Raw genomic sequence first — 17,587 nt, forward strand, 5'->3', positions numbered from 1 at the left:
GAACTTAGCCCTTCCTTACTTGTTCTCATACAGTTTGGGTCCGCTAAATGTCACTGAATTCAGATTATTACAAAAAAATCATTTTTAAATAAATATTAAATATTTCGTTAGGAGGAAATTTTAACATATCCATTTATTATACTTTAGTGTGCAATGGACATTCTTTTTGAGTATACCTTCATACATGCTCCTCAAGAATTAATTAATATCTCAAATATTATATATTAATTTTGACCCCATTTTAAATGGATTTTTTACCAACGAGATCTCTTTGATTGCCACGAATGATTTAATCATATTCAATACACATTTGTAAACTCTTGATATGCTCCTTAAATGGCTCATACTTTGTGTAAATATGGCAGCTGAAGTGGAATTTCATATGCGCTACTTACTGCTTACTCGATTGCAGAGACAGAGTGTGCAGTAAGCGCAGCAATAAAGTAAGCCAAATGACCGAATATCCGATTCTGCGGTGCCTATGAACTGTAGCAGGCAGTAAACTGAACGAATCAATTCAAACATGAAGTGAACATTAAGAGAAATAAAATAAAAAACAGGCAATCAACCGATCAAATGTGTATGCGACTGACAACAACATGGCGCTGCCGCTGCAAGCCAAGCATTTCGCTTGCGAACAACTCAAAAGCGCACTTTATTACATTACTTACTTACTTAATAAAGTTGTGTGGCAGCGTGTGTGTGTGTGTGTGTGCGTAGTTGCAATTGCATCTGCAAGCAGTTGACCGAAGTGTTTTCTTCGTTCTTTTGCGCGAAATTCGGCTGATTGAAAAATTGGTCGAAAAGCGCAGCGGAAGATTAAGCGTGAAAGCATTTAAAGTGCGACTTTGCATGCCAGCGCGCGAGTGTGTGAGTATGTGTGTGGTCGTGTGTGAAGCGCACCAATGCAAAATGGTACATATATAATATAATCTATACAGACATGGTGAAGCGCGCGGATTAAAAATGATTCGACGAATGCGCCAAAGAGCTTTATGAAAATGCCAGCGCATAAGTTGCATATCTTGACGGCACACCACGCTCGCAGTGAGCTGGCAATAAAAATATTAATTAAAAGAATTTCGGTGAATGGTGGTGCTTCGCAAGGTAAACGTATCAGGGTAACCATAAAAATAAAGATTTAAGGATCTTGAGTCTTGAGTCTGAAATGAAATTCATTTAAGCTCTTGCTTTAATCCCAAAGGTAAAAGCTTCAATAACAATTACCAATTCAACAAAATATTTATTGTAATTTTTATTCAAATTGTAAATATTTTCCAATCCACAAAGAAAACAACATCCCAGCCCTGGCGCCAATTACATTTGCTAGCTTATTTGTTAGCCATCTTGATTACGAGCAATTTTCACTTTATACTCGTATATATGTATGTCGCTTGAATAAAATGCAGCAAACAACTACAACAAAAATACAGAAAAATTAATTTTAAAATTCGCCTACGATTGGCATTCCTGCATAATTACACGCCCAATCCTTGTAAAGACAAAGTTTTACACACGCTTTGCGCCTGCACACACACATACATACTCATACATATGAATGTGTTCAAATAAATGTAGATATGTATGTGTTTAATGTCGGAGAGTACGTGCTCTAATATGCGCTTACTTGTAATTTCAATTTGCATATGCTCATAAATTGGCTGATAATGGAACTTTCAAACAATGCGGTGTGCGGAACTTTGACTTCGGCGAATGACAACTGGTTGGAATTGAACTAGATGTTAACTAGTTTTGTAGTTTTGATGGCTAAGTGCATGCTATTTTATGTTAATAGAGCAAACTGAGTAGAAGTTTCTTAATTTTTAACTCTAGGGTACGCTATTGAGAAGCTTGCTTCCGAAAGATGAAAATATGACCAGCAAAGATCTGCTTAAAACACGAGCTTAATAAATTTAATACTTACTGGTATAGCCTATATAACTAAGGACATGAAAATGGGCGTGGCTTCGCCTATTAATAAGTATTTTGTATACACCTCTAGACCTACTAAAGCTATATGAACCGAACTCAACGGAAACAATTTTGAAAATGCGTTAAATCGGATAATAACCACGCTCACCCCACTAAAAGTTATATTGAAAACTACCAAAATTGTTAACCCACTAACGAAAAATGTCAGAAATACTAAATTTTATGAAAAATATGCTATAGAAGGTTGTATGATATGGGAAATGGGTGTGGCGTTGCCCACTTTTTTGTGGAAAACCATAACTCAGGAACTACTCGACTAATTTCAAGAAAATTTGGTACAAAATACTCTCATGACATTGACATGATATTACGTGTCACGCCTCCTTTCAGTATAACACAGTTATGGATTTAATCTGATTGGTGCACTTTGAAATATGGACAGCCAGCACCAATAAAGAAATTCGTATAAAACTTTTACAAATAGGGCATTAGAGGTGTGCCTGCGTCTAAAAATTATTGAATTCGGGCTGTGTCTTCTCAAAGCCCCAGATACCGAATATCTCAATGCTGATGGATAATTTTTTTTTTTTAGTTTGAATATAAACTCAATTCTCATGTGGGCCCAAAAAATTTTGCGGCTTGGTTAATAAGATTGAAAACTCCTCATGTATGTATGTCGGTCAGTATGCACAAAAACTATGCCAGCGCCTCTACTTGGAATTACAATAGTGATTGTCTATAATTTTACAGTTTTAATGCGTTGATTATCAGCACTTACCGGAATTTAGACAGAAAAGTTTTATTCTAAGAAATCAAATCAACAAATTTTGTAATGCAAATAGAGCTGTAAGGACTAGAGTTTATTTTTATAAGAGACTAGAGTTTATTTTTTTATGCAAGACTTCGATTAGAGTGCGAGCTACAACAAATTTCGTCTGTGTTTGCATATAAGATAAGAAATTCAGCCACTGTTCACGTAATATTAAGAAGATTAAAACTTAAGTTGCAGGCTATAATATTATTCTAGTCATAAAGATGTATATGCATACCTTATTTTTTGGAACAGATCTCATATATATACATCTAAAAAAACATTTTGATTAAAAAAAAAAACATATTTTTATTTTTTAAATTAAAGCCATAAAATCTCATTTTTAGTTATTTGATGTAATTACTCACTTTTGAGACACACTCGCTCACAATAACTTTCAAGTGCCTACTGTGTGTCCGGTTTTTATTTGAATGCCCGCAAGCGCCAATTATAGCCAAGTTATTTAACGCCAATTGTGTTTTATTTCAATTTCTTTCATTTATTTTCTAATGCGAGGGCTCACGAAAAGCCATCGCAATGTAAAGGAAAAAAACCAAAGGAAATGACATTATTAAACCTTAATTTGATTTTGAGTTGACTAACCGCAAGGCGTCGTAAAACTCAATTTAAGTCAACGCAGTGCAACAACAACAAAATTTATAATTTTTTGAAGTAGGAAATAAATGAAATTTCTACAATATAAAATTGAGCAAAAATCGTAATTTTATTTTCTCCGAAAATATTTTTACCAAAAATTTTGGGCAAAATTTAAAATATTTTTCACCAATTTCCTTCAAGTTCAGCAAAGTATAGCCGCGTGTTGTTATTTTTGCACACACATGTCTGTAAATAACGGTAAAATTCTGTTCTTCAATTAATTTTTGCACTGGAATTTAAAATAGCTCAACAAGTTTATGAATCAAGCTAAAAATATGTATTTATTATGTGGGCGACATGGTTGCTCATACGCCGTGTCTAACCGAAAGGTGCAACTTCGCAGACATACTTTTGTAATTCATACAAGTATGCTTGCATGTCTGCGGTGTTGGTCTGTCATATACATACTATATATATGTATTTCATAAGTTGTTAGTATTTGTGAACAACAACAATTCAAGCAACAACAACATACAAACTTATTTAGATAGACAGAAGCTCGTCGAAATTGAGAATATGAGAAAAAGTAGATTATTTGATCGAATAAATTAAATTTTTGCTGGACTTAAATTAAAGAAAAATTATTATAAATTGTTCTAAAATACCAATTACGATGACGAGATGAATCAATAATACTTTGACGTTTATAAGTCATAACAAATTACTAGAAATCTTCTCACTTAAATCTCTGAACTTCGCCTATAAAAGACACCCACTTTCACATTATTAGCACTCGCCTTAAGGTGTGGTTGTGTGCCACAGCACAAAGTTGAAGTTGCATTGAAATTGTGTCAGTTGTGTCAGATCAAAATCGAGCACACGAAAGACTTTCCCTACTGCCACTATTCTTCTGCTGCATAGTGAGTTAACACGCAGCTGTCACATGGAAATGTCAGCAGGAGTGGCGAGAAGAATTTCATTTCGTTAAGTGTTAACATCAACGTCATTTGTATAGTTGGTTTTGTGCCGTTAAGCCGACATACGCTGCCGCCGCTGTTGCTGCAGTGCATCAACGCCTGGCTATAAGTGTAAGTCGCCAGTTTATGCCGCACACGTCACTCATACGCCATGGCGCTCCACAAACTAACTCATGCAGTTACGCTAAATACATACAAACAACTGTTAATACATGCATATTATCACACAGAGATGTATACATTCGGCGAGTACTTGCAGCAGATAAAAAGCCTCGCATAAGTACTCCGCTCTGATAAGCCCTTCAACGCTAACTTGTCGAGCTCAACAGCAGTGCTTCGCCTGTCTCGCTCTTGCCACTTTGTCTATCTGTCGGCATGATTGGCATGCGTTACGGGGCAACCTGAATTTCATACACTACTTTTTCCCGTTATAAGCCTCTTTTCATATTTTTGCATTTTCACTATTCTGTAACATTTTGAAAGTTTTTTAGCAAAAGGAAAAATAAAATTAAAATAGAAATTGTCGCACTGTCCTCTTAGTCAAGTTGTGAGTTTGATGTAGTTGTACAAATTTAAAGTTGAAATTTATTAATTTATTTCTAAGAATACTCTTATTTAGAAAATGATAAGCTATCGTGTTCAGGGAGTTGAAAAAAACTGTGAGCGTAGTTTGAATATTTTTTTTATTTCTTGTCATACATTAACCCTGATAATTAGACAAGAAATACATTTAAGTTATTTTTTCATAGCAATATTGTCCAAAAGTCTGGCAACACTTGTGTGTAGAAGTTAAATCGCTGTGAGCAGAACCCAACTAATGGAGAGAATAACATCATTAACTCTTCTTTTTTATCCCTTTTTAAACACATTTAAAAACTGATTCTCTAGTAAAAGGTCCCTTGTTGAATATGGGTATAGGCTTATACCCAGACTTTCAGATTACTTTTACCTTTATTTCGACCATTCATCATTTGTCTTGTTACAAGTTGGAGATCATTACAAAGTAAATGAAACTGTGTAGAACGATTTTAAACACGAATTTGAAGTTTTTTATTGTTCCCAATAGTGGCCGGTAGATGGCGCTCTGTTGCAATAATTTTGTTTTAATGCTCTGTGATTAGTTTTGAAGTGAGAAAATCTGTTAAAATCTGTTTTTTTTTACTAAGATCTAAAGATTTCAAGATAACATGTTTTCTTTAACAACACAAGATATAATCTATAAGAAATATTGAAGTAAAAGTATTTGCAGAAACGTTGCCTACATTTGGGCGATGTTTAATGTTCGTAAAACCCCTTACATGGATCATACTGTGTTGCCGAATAAAATGCAATGAAATCTTGAATCTTTTTTAACAAAATTATTAAGAGAAGGTTTGAAATTACTCTTCAACAAAAAAATGTAGAGAAATAGCTGCAAATTTTTGTATGGATCTTACTCTCGCCTTGATAAGCCACTTTAAATTCCATGCGAGTGGTCTAAATAAATACAAACGCAGATGGAAAATTTACAAAAAAATAAAATAAATAAAAGCTCTTTGCTATATGCACACGAATTAGTTTAGATGAAAAATTGCCCACATTTGCTGCCACAATTGCAATGAAAAATGTGCTAAAAAGTAATATGAAGCGCTATGTTGCCACACATGCTCAGATACATTGTGGCAGCAAGAAGAGCTTTGCAGTTGCAGATAAGCTGTCGGATCACCGGACAGTTGAAAGTAAACAGACAGCCACTTCATGCCCAACAACTATGTGCTGCCGTTGCACTTACGAAATAATTTGCAGGTACACCACCGACTTGCCACATGCCACACTTGAGGCATTGAGGCAGAGTCAGCATGCTAACCGAAATTGACATATTGGCGGGAAGAAACATGTCCGAGCGGAGCAGAATAACTGACGTGCGTGCGAAGGCAGTCAAGGAATGCAGCAGATAATTTGAACGAGTAGGTGGCCGATTGGGTCGGGCACATTGTTGCAAGCAATACAGAAATAACAACAACAAGAGAAGCAGCAACAACAAACGCCTGCACAAATAAGGCAAATGCGTGTTGCGTTGCGAAATGCGAAAGACAGCTGAGCGCCGACGAGCGAGTATGAGACGGAAGCCGAGGCAAACCAGCGGAAGCGGAAATTGCAGTTCTTACAGGAAACTGTTGCAAAATGCAATTTATATATGTGGAAGTGGAAAAAATATACTACATGTTTCGCATACCAACTTGCTCGCAGAGCAGCAACGGCAGCGGCAGCGGCAGCGTTGCAACTAAGTAAAAGTGTTGATCTCGACACACTCAGATGTATGTGGCACACTTTGTTTTCGTATTTACTTACACATATGCATTTGTCGTCGCTTTGCATACAAAGTCACTTTCGGTTTCGCAACTTTCTTAGGCTAGAAAAAGCCAACAATTTAGCCATATTACTTAACTTTTTGCTACTTTCTCTGTTGCTGTAGCTGTTGCTCTAATTGAGCGGAAATGCTTGAAGTGTGGCGATTGCGGTTACATAACCGCAACTGTCCAACTTCTGTAGAACTTTTCCGCAATTGCCATTGTGTTTGAATTTCTGTAACTCTGTTGTGGCAACAACAATCAACTGTATGTCATCTTTCTGTTTGGCCATTTAGTTGGCGTATTTGGACTCTTAGATGCGCATACACAAATGAGGAAAGAAGAATAGTTCTTGAAGTTACGGCATGGAGAAAGAGGAAATAAATAAGGCTTGCAGTAAATGGAGGCAAGGATTACTGTTCCGAAATGCTGCTTTTTGGATCGCTGAAAGAGCTAAAGGCTCCAAAAATGAGAAGTATTTCGACGATTAGAAGAAGAGCAGGCTATTTTGAATGCGGCAAATTAAAAAAAAATATTTTTCGAAAACAAAAATTCCCGTTATTTTTTGAACGTCTATGGAATTAGTGCAGTTTTGAAGTGATTTGGCTATGATTTGTTAAAATGTGATTCGAAGCCATAATATAAACCAAATTGTAATTATAAAGGCTTATTAGAACCACGGTTATGCCTGTGTCATTAATGATTTTTGACTGGCGAAGGTTCTTGCTGAGTTATATTACAGACGCTTTTGTCAACATTACTTTTCTCGATTGAAAATCTGAATTTTTCGAGGTGAGGCTAATGCGTGGAGGGCTACTTATAGCATTCATTAAAACATTCTGTTATCTTGTAAAATTATACTATGTGTGGTCACACTCCGATTGGTTCTCAGGCGGCAAGTCGCGATCACCGCTTGAGCCATCTACATCCATTTAGGAGATTTTTCATTATTATTAGCATTAACTTCATTTATGGTGACTGCATCATACCAGTAAAGTGAATCGGTGTTGGACATATATTCGATGGCCGCAATGGCGTGAAAAGTAGAGCATTATAACCGTAAAATGAAATTTTAATTTTTTTGCATTTTTTGCATTAATTTCTGAAAACATCATTACAATTTCAATTAATTCTTAGCACTCCTCACACGCAAATGAAGCAGAAAGCCAACATACTTTAAGCACTACCATCCATAAGTATGTGTAATAACGGTACACAGAGTTATTTAATTTTATTTGCGTTTGGATATTAAAAAGTGCAAACTCTCACTGACATTGCCGCAGTCCTTTGCTGCTACTCGCAAACAAAAGTGGCATCAAAACTTAAATTTCCCAAATGCAACGTTGTTGAACAGCGCAAGCGGCTTCTTGTGCGCGATCGCGGTTACTCGCATCTCCCGTATGCTCCTTTGTGGCATTACCTCTGCCAAGCTTCGCTACACTTTCATTCTGCTTGCATTTTTTGTTGTTTTCTTTCCACTTTCTTTTTTAAGTTTAAAGTTGAAGCGCAACAGCTCGCGTTGCTAATATTTGAGTTTTGCTCCGCTTTCGGTGCTGCGTCAAACCCGCTAAGTCCGCGCCAAACTTTTTCCGACCGTCAAAAGTGAAAGAAGATTATAAAAGAAATAAAAAAGAGCAAATAAGAAGCACAAGCAAAGAGTGAAACAAGCGAACAAACGCAATATGGTTAAGAGTTACAGAGTCGCTTAGCGCGTGGCGGTGTGACGCGTGAGTGAAGCGCGAATTTGATTTCATTAAAAGATTCCTTTCACGTTTGTTAAACGCTTTGTTGCGGCTGCCTTCGTTTATTTACCTAACAAATCTCCGCAAATTTTTTGACTGTTTTTTTTTTTGCTCCAGTCTTCATATGCAGTCGGCATGTGTGTTGCCAGCTGTTCTCTGCTGTGGGGAGAGTGTTAAGGAATTTACTTTTAGTTGTTTGTGTAATTGAGATGCAAACATATGACTCTTTTGGTTCCACTTTGCACTTGGTTCCCATTTGATACTGCTTCTTTTCGCATTACATTTTTATTCATTTCGATGAATCTTATATTTTTCGGACACGTCATCGAACCCTCTATAACTCCTCCTCTCATATTCTCATATGGTGTTTAGTGATACGACGAGTTTTAAGTAATGTAGAACGGTATTGGAACCATTTCCAAAATAGTTCTATAATTACTAAGTTGATCTGTTTATTATTGTGACCAAGAACTCATTAATCTCGAATACCTCAGACTCTATCTGCGACTGTGAGGCTGAGTTCTCAGTTTCCGAGTATTGAAGAAATCGGCTCTTAGGGATTGCAAGTACGTTTAGTTAGTACTGAGCAGGTTTTTAGAATAAGCTCTCATGTCGCATAGTCTTCAAAAAAAGTTTTCAACCTTCTATTTGACAAATAAAGGTCCAAATGAAACAGATTCAAAAGCGATCTTAGACAGCTCTAGTCGATAGGATAAATTATGAGTAATCTGATGGTCTGAATGGACAGATTTGGGTTTCTTTTAAGCTTTGGATTACCAAAGTGACTAGTCAATTTTGGACTCTTTGATGTTTGCTAATGTTTTGAATGTTTCTTCAGTATCCATTTAAAAAACAAGTATGGCGATGAGTGCTTATGGAGTCCTGCTACCTCCAAGAATGGTCATGAGCCGAACTTCTATCTATATAGAGGTAGCCGCTTCTATTCAAATTCCATATACGGTTCAAATATCTTTAACAGTCAACCCAAATAATATCTTAAACACTTAATTGATCTTTATCTATTTAAGAAAACAAGAGAATTGAAGAACTTAATCATATCATTATTTGCTATATTCCTTAACTATTGTATGACCAGAGCGAAAAGAGACAAAGCGATTTAGTAGTAATTTACTAAAATGCATACACAAATATTTGGAGTGAAATGTTTTCGAAAAATCTTTGTCTAAGTAGAAGGATTGCTGGTGACCACATTTGAGGTCTCCAGTAATGATTGGTATTCCAGGTTCTTAAATTGGATAATTATAGGCCTGTTTATTACTAGTTCGTATGTGTCTTTAAAAGCTCCCGAAATATATTTTCTACAACAACAAATGTTAAATATAAATTTGTATTCTGAAGCGAATGCAAAGAATTCGTGTTACAACCCAGAGCCCACATATTTCTGAGAAGTTTTCTTTATGAATCTTTCAACTTGGTAACCCTGGCTTTCATTTGACCGAACAAAATTACCAAATAAATTGTGTTAGCATAAAAGATATTTTACTGTTGGTCTATAGCACCAACATTTTTAAGACTCACACTGCATTAAAGAAGCTTTCATCAAATCACTTACTAACCATCCAAATTAACAACTTTTTCGCCCATGCTCATGGCTTTGCAACACAGTGTACCTTTAATGGCGTTGCTGCTGCCATTTACGTACCGCGAAGTCAAACAAATTACGGTAAATAACGCAATAATTCCATGAATTCTATTACACAGCGTTCCTTCGAACTTTAAAGCGCTTTAAGCTCTTGGCACTTTTATTCGAAATAGTTTACTAAATATGCATAACAGTAAAAAAGCAACGATGTACATTTTTTTACTGCCAACAAAAGGGTGCATGGTGCACCACGAAGAAGGGCGCCACACATTAGCACCGACAATATAGTAATCATAAACTCTTTTATGCAGCACAAGGTCGGGCAGGTGGAAAGAAGCGCAACGCAACTCTCAACACACACACAAAGTCTGCGCACATTTACCGTTCACCTACGCACACTCACACACTCACACATATGCAAATACTGGTGCTGGTATACAGTTACGTTTTTGGTGTAGCTCGTTTTGTGCTTTATTTTGCATTGTTATTCTGGTAGTTTGCTGCAAAGTGCTCGAGGTAACACGAAATAGTACCGTTAGCGCGCTACGAGCGTCACTTGCGCTGCTGATTATCAGGTCGGTTGGCTGCTGGTGGACGCTGTAAAATGTCACATACGAATATGTGTGTGCTGGTATGTGAGTAGATACATAGGTGTAAGCGAAGTATACGTTTAAAGGGTGTGCCAATTGGTAGCTAAAGAGCTTTTTTTTTGAAAAATAAAACCTACTTTGATTTGAGCAGGATTTTTGTCAGAGTTGTTTTTGATCAGAGTTGCTATCTCTTTTCTTGTTATTATGAAATTCACGTTGTATATTGGTTTTAACGTTTAGATATAAAGCTTAAATCGATAATTAGTAAGTTGACATAATTTTAGAAAATTTTAGACATTAGAAGAAACGTGCTTCAAGAGCCAATTTTTAACCTGGAAAACATTGAGATTACTACACATGTTGATCTACGATAAGCTGGAGTCTAGAGGTTCATTCAAATTTTAGTATAATATTTCTTGAAATTCTATATACTTGGCTCAAAAAATAACGGCTCTAGAAGATATCGATTAAATAAATTAAATCAGTAGGATTCCGACAAATATTATGGAATTTAGACGATTAAGAAGGATACCTTTTATTTAATTCAGTGATCATTCTCAGTGCTCATTCAAACTGACACACCCTTTATTTGATAGTGTCCCTTTAAATTCGCTTAATGGGTGCGCAAAGTCGACGCAACATTTTTTATGCCACTTTACCGTTAGCTTTATCACTCACTCCATTTATTCGACTGCGAGTGTGTTGGTAAATGTGTGGCATACTTTGAATTTGAATACCGCACAAAGGGATGTGAGCAGCGCTATGCAAAGTAGGATGTCACATACATACAAACACACATATAAGTATGCGCATAAACAAGTGCACCGTTACAGCTACATAGCAGCAGAGCAAGATGAAATTCGGAAATTGCGTAAATACATATTAAACTAATGTCCGGCAACTAGTTTACAAAAACTTGCTAACAACAATTAGTTAAGCTGGCTATTGAAAAAATAACCATTAACTCGTTTTGCATAACTTAATCACGCACACACATTCGGCAAATTTCTACGTGATAATTGAATTGTTGAAATGCAATTGCATGGCAAATGTGTCAAAGTGAGCGCAAAAAATGTAAAAAATGCAAATCTGAAAATATCATTATTAAATAACGGCAACTTTATTAAGCCGAAATTGCAGTGAAGGCAATTACATGCCGCATGCCACAACATTTGGACGGCTCGGGCAGCATGCATGACACTACGGCAGCAGCGCGTTGCATGGCGGCACGCGGCGTGGCTAATTGCCGCATTACTTAAGATCGCGCACTTTGTCACAAATTTCATTGTAACTCATTTCGCTGCGCCAACTTTTATTCGTCATTACTTGTACGAGTATGTCGGCGAAATTAGTTGGCTGCCTCACAGTTATGGCTTGCATATTTTCTGGCGCTTTCGCCAACGGCAAATACGATTAAGTGCACGGTTGTCGGCTGTCGGCTGCTGCTGCGCAGTTCATAAAGGAAGTCATTAAATGAAAGTTTTCATTAACTACGAAAGTGCTCGTAATACGCGAATTCCGGCGCTGTTAGCGGCGCGTGCAGAGGAGTGTGGCAGCGCGCGCAGGTTCCCGGATGAAACAATCTTGCAACAAGCTAATAAAAAGGAGAAAAATTAATTAGTAAAAATGTAATCATTCCAAACGACGACATTGCTGTCGTCGTCTGACAAAAGCTCAAATGTTGCTCAGATGTGCAATGAGTTCAAGCGCTCCTTTGTTGAAGGCACTCAGTGCGGATGAGGCAACTCTTACTAGTAATGTAGGAATAATAGTCTCAGAGTACATAGTATTTATTTTGGAAAAAATATACCGCACCTTTGCGAGGTATCAATGATACAGTTACTCAGAGCATGGGCTCAATAGAGATATCTAGAGCTTATACTGAAGACAGAGAGAGCGGATGCGACACGTTTGTCAAACTATTTTTAAAGTTTTCTTCCTTTTATCTCGCCATGTGATTTTCGTCCATCCATATTTAAAATCGAATAAGACGAAATGTTCAAGACTTTCAAGAATTTAAACACATATTTTCAAGGTTAATTCAGTAGTCCTATGTTTCAGTTCTTATAGAGAACACCATCACATTCATTCTGATCTTCCGAAGATAGCCGAAACAAGCACACGATCTACTACCGGTTACTTCAGAGGTTTTATGTTTCGAATGTGTTTATAGATTGGTTATATGCCCAGCTATGTATATATATATATATATATATATATATATATATATATATATATATATATATATTTAGCGTGTGAACCGCTTTAAGCGATTATAGCCGAATCCACAAGAGCGCGCCACTCGTTTTTCCTGTTTGCTTTTGGCGCCAACTGGAAACACCAAGTGAAGCAAGTCACTTTCCACTTGATCCTTCCATCGGAGTGGAGGTCGTCCTCTTCCGCGGCTTCCTCCAGCAGGTACTGAATCGAACACTTTCAGAGCTGGAGTGTTTTCATCCATCCGTAAGACGTGCCAGCGTAGCCGCTGTCTTTTTATTCGCTGAACTAATGTCAATGAATCTTACGCAAAACCTTTCTCCCGAAAACCCCAAGAGTCGTCTCATTGGATATTGTTATCGTCCACGTTTAGGCGCCTTACATCAGGACGGGAATAATGAGTGAATTATAGAGTTTGATTTTGGTTCGTCGAGAGAGGGCTTTACTTTTCAATTGCCTACTCAGTCCAAAGTAGCACCGTTGGCAAGAGTGATTCTGCGCTGGTTCCCAGATAAACGAAATTATCTACAACTTCAAAGTTATGACTGTCAACAGTGACGTGGGAGCCAAGACGCGAGTGCGCTGACTGTTTGTTTGATGACAGGAGATATTTCGTCTTGTCCTCATTCACCACCAGACCCATACGATTCGCTTCCTTATCCAGTCTGGAAAAAGCAGAACAAACGGCGCGTTTGTTGCTTCCGATGCAATCAATATCATCGGCGTACGTCAGCACTTTCTCTATTTAACTCTGAGGCTCGTATTATTTTTTCCAGCAATAGATTGAAGAAGTCGCACGATAGTGAGTCACCTTCTCTGAAACCTCGTTTGGTATCGAACGGCTCGGAGAGGTCCTTCCCGATCCTGACGGAGCTTTTGGGGTTGCTCAACGTCAGCTTACACAGCCGTATTAGTTTTGCGGGGATAACAAATTCAGACATCGCGGCATAAAGGCAGCTCCTTTTCGTGATATCGAAGGCAGCTTTAAAATCGATAAAAAGATGGTGAGTGTCGATTCTTCTAAGCCCAACTATTAGGGCATTAAATATCCCATATACTCGTACCAGTAGTGGCTTAATGTTAACGAGAAGCTATCATTCATTCAACAATCATTCTAAGTGGTCTTACTACTACTCTAGTGAAATTTCTCTAGCTACTCAAATGAATTATGGACTCACATTTTTCTCAGCCCTGATAAAAATAATTGCACAAATACTACAGTTAGGGTGATGGCGATAACAAGCCACCTAAAGGTTTTCGAAATCGGACTAAAAGTTTTCAAGGCCCCAAATATCGGACATGAAGACATTAGTGCCAATGAATTTTTTTACCGAAAATAACTGTAATTCTTTTAGTAATTTTAATTTAATTTTTAATTCTTCTCGTTCAGCGCCTCTGCAATTAATTATGTATTTTCTAGGCCATCCCCTATATCCATACTTTTTTTAAACTTTCAATGTTTTTTACTGTTTTAATAGATAATTACAGGTATGTTACGAGCCACTTAAATAAATTAAAAAAACTTCTCAACAACCACAACTCAATATAAACTCTAAATCAAAGCGCCAATTCATGCTTGAACTCAACAATTGCCAACTATTTAATTCACACACAATTGACCTTTAATTTGTTGCAACTTCAATGACCCTTGAATCAACACTCCATTACAGGTTTATCGCTCACTCAAACGCGCCACGCCTCTCAAGCAGATATGCAACGCGATAAATAAACGGCATATTGGCGATGAAGGAGGCGAGGGAAAGTCGGAGAGTGCCCACAGCAATTTGGCATCGCACTTGACGTGCCGCTTCCGCGTCGAGTATAAAAAGCAAACATTAGTATGTTATATAAATGCAACAAAGCAGCGCCACTACTGACTAACGGCATTGTTGACGGTTGTTGTTGCTGCTTGTTTTGCTGCTTGTTGGTCGCTTTATTGTTATGACGAGCGAAGTGTTTGTTTGCGCCAAGCGCGGTTATTGTTGTTTACTGCAATTGTATTTGTAAACAGAAACAGCTTTCCTACGGATGCCATGCAACACTCACCCACACACACACACACGCCTACACTTATGCCTTTGTGCAGTGAAGTCCAGTTGCATGTGGCATTTATGTTGGCTTTCAAGCGACTGCGAAGGCGTTAAATGCCACAGTGGCAAGAGTTCCGCCGCCATAACAGACCATTGCACACAATTGTCGGCAACACAAACGCACCTACATACATACATGTGTGCAAATGAAAGCTCGCGAAAATATAAATACTCATCGTTGTTGACCTTTGTGGGCAGTCAGTGGCACAAAAGCAATACATGAACCCACACATTTACTCCTATGTGTGCTAAGAAGAGTGTGCATTCATAGAAGAAAACATTTCTTTGTTTGTATCAGCAATGTACCGTTATTATTGCTGGCTTTGCTGCTTGTTTAGGCCCATATGAGTCCAATTGCAGTGTTTGCTTTGAGCTGTATCACTCTCTAATTGGTTGAGCGTTGATACGTTTTTTTTACCTTCACGGACAGACTGTATGACCGTGTGTGGTACCCATTTTGAGTGAAATTTGGATATTTCAGAATGAGCACCAAGTGTCCAAACCAAATTTATTCTCTTACGAGGCAGCGTATCCATTTCTCAATAATCAAAAGATCTAACATCTATTTCCAAAGTCTGCAGAGAGGATTATATTTTGAGATAATTGGTCCATTAGTATGCAGTAGTTGGAGGCTGATTAGAACCTTTAAAGCATTGAAGTCTCTTCTACTATCATCTCATGAGAGAGATAATAGATCTTAGTCTAGAAAAGCTCTGAGATTATATTATGAAATTTTATATTTAGAAATAGTTATAAGCGCGCGAAGTGATCTACCAATAAACTAAATACTTTTGTCTTAGTCGACGTGAATTCCAATCGTGTTGGAATTAAAAAAAATAGGATTTGAGGGTCTTTATTATTTATAATATACGTAGGCATTTCTCTTAAAAATCTATCCAATACCTTGGGGGAAAAATGGTAATTAGCCAAGCCTTAATTCGTGGACAAAGTGTTTGGCGGGACACGTTCAATTCCATTCGTTCCATATTTTTATACTCTCGCAACAAAAGTTGCTAAGAGAGTATTATAGTTTGTTCACATAACGGTTATTTGTAAGTGATAAAACTAAACGAGTTAGATATAGGGTTATATATATAAAAATGATCAGGGCGACGAGACGAGTCAAAATCCGAATGTCTGCCTGTCCGTCCGTGCAACGGATAACTTGCGTAAAAATTGAGATATCTTAATGAAACTTGGAACACCTGTTCTTTGCGACCGTGAGAGGGCCCAATGCCACGCCCACAAAATGCATATATATATATATGCATATACATATGTATATATGCATATACATAAGGAACCAATGAAGATATCGAAATACTCTATATGATGCACAAATACTCTATATGATGCGTGGCATCACTTGTGAAAAAATTGTCGAAATCGGACTATAAGTTTTCAATGCCCCGGTTATCGAATATGAAGAACTCAGTACCTTATGATAATTTTTCACCGAAAATATCGGTAAATCTCTCAGATAGCTCAATTTAATTCAGAGGAAATATTTTTCTTTTAATAGTGTGCCTCTGTACAAGAAATGGTTAAAATCAGGTCATAACTTCCCCTAACTTTCATATAGCTAATTATAGGATTTTCAAAAATACGATGGACCTTTTGAAGACGAACACAATATTAATATAAACTAATAGTAAATGTTTCTTCTCAAACATGACGGTCATTTTTTTAACACAGTACGTAATTGAACAAGTTTTAGGAAAATAAGTAGAGGAAGAGTAAAATAGAATTTCCTTCGAGCCGGATTTGAACCAGCGACCTATGGATATCTACTCTCAAAGGATTTTCACTACAGTCCACCGCTCTACCAACTGAGCTATCGAAAGCCATAAAGAAACAAAATATTCAGCATCTTATATATGAAAGAAAAAGAGTCAGTGAGCTAAATAATCATATTTAAAACATTAAAAATGCAATTCAATTTATATTTAAATGCACTGATGACATTGATTTGATAAGAATTCTGCAATAAAGCAACAAAAATTTAACAAAATCTAAAAACTTGAATTTTAAAATCTCAAAAACCGCTATCACAAAAGTTGAAGTAACCACCAATGTGAACAAATGAAACAGAAACAGCTCAGCGTTGTCAATTTCGCGATTAGATAAGAGAACCAAAACAACAACAAATTACTTTCAAGCGCTTAAAGTGTGAAAGTCAACAAATAAGGTGAAAGGTGTGGAGGCATTGCAGAAGGGTCTCGCCTGAGTATGAAAAGATTTAAGAGCTATCTGGCGGGCGTTTAAGAAAAATTGGGTTATGTGTGCGACGCTGCTGCCGCTGCTGCTGTTTGATGGCGCAATGAATGAGTAAAATTCCTCAAAAAGTTTTGCCAAACTATGAACATAAAGAAGTGTCTCTTTCCATTCTCTATGTGTGTGTGTGCGTGTGTTTGGTTGTTGAGGCAGTGAGCCGAGTTAGAATTACATGTAAGGCATGATATTACGCTTTTTACAGTTAGGCAGCCAAAAGTTGAGGCGCTGCTAATGTAAAATTACAGGCATATGCATAGACATACATATATTTTATAGATTACGGCATTTTTGTTGAAGAATCTTTGCAAACTCTGGTTGACTTCACTTTGCGCCGGAGATAGCTGTAATGTAATGGATGTTAGGCTGTAGGTAATGCTTAAAATGAGTTGTGTGGAGTGAAAAATTTAGATTGCTCTAATAACGA

General features: G+C 37.1%; 1 non-coding gene across 1 annotated transcript; it reads right to left on the reverse strand.

Moving 5' to 3' along the window:
- Window positions 1-16,638: 16,638 nt before the first annotated feature.
- Window positions 16,639-16,733, reverse strand: Trnay-gua (transfer RNA tyrosine (anticodon GUA)). The gene is made up of 2 exons: window positions 16,697-16,733; window positions 16,639-16,674 (listed from the first exon to the last, which is right to left on the reverse strand). It is a non-coding gene; the product is annotated as a tRNA-Tyr (tRNA).
- Window positions 16,734-17,587: the final 854 nt, after the last annotated feature.

The sequence above is a fragment of the Zeugodacus cucurbitae genome, chromosome 5, assembly GCF_028554725.1.
Source record: "Zeugodacus cucurbitae isolate PBARC_wt_2022May chromosome 5, idZeuCucr1.2, whole genome shotgun sequence".
NCBI classification, from domain to species: Eukaryota; Metazoa; Arthropoda; class Insecta; order Diptera; family Tephritidae; genus Zeugodacus; species Zeugodacus cucurbitae.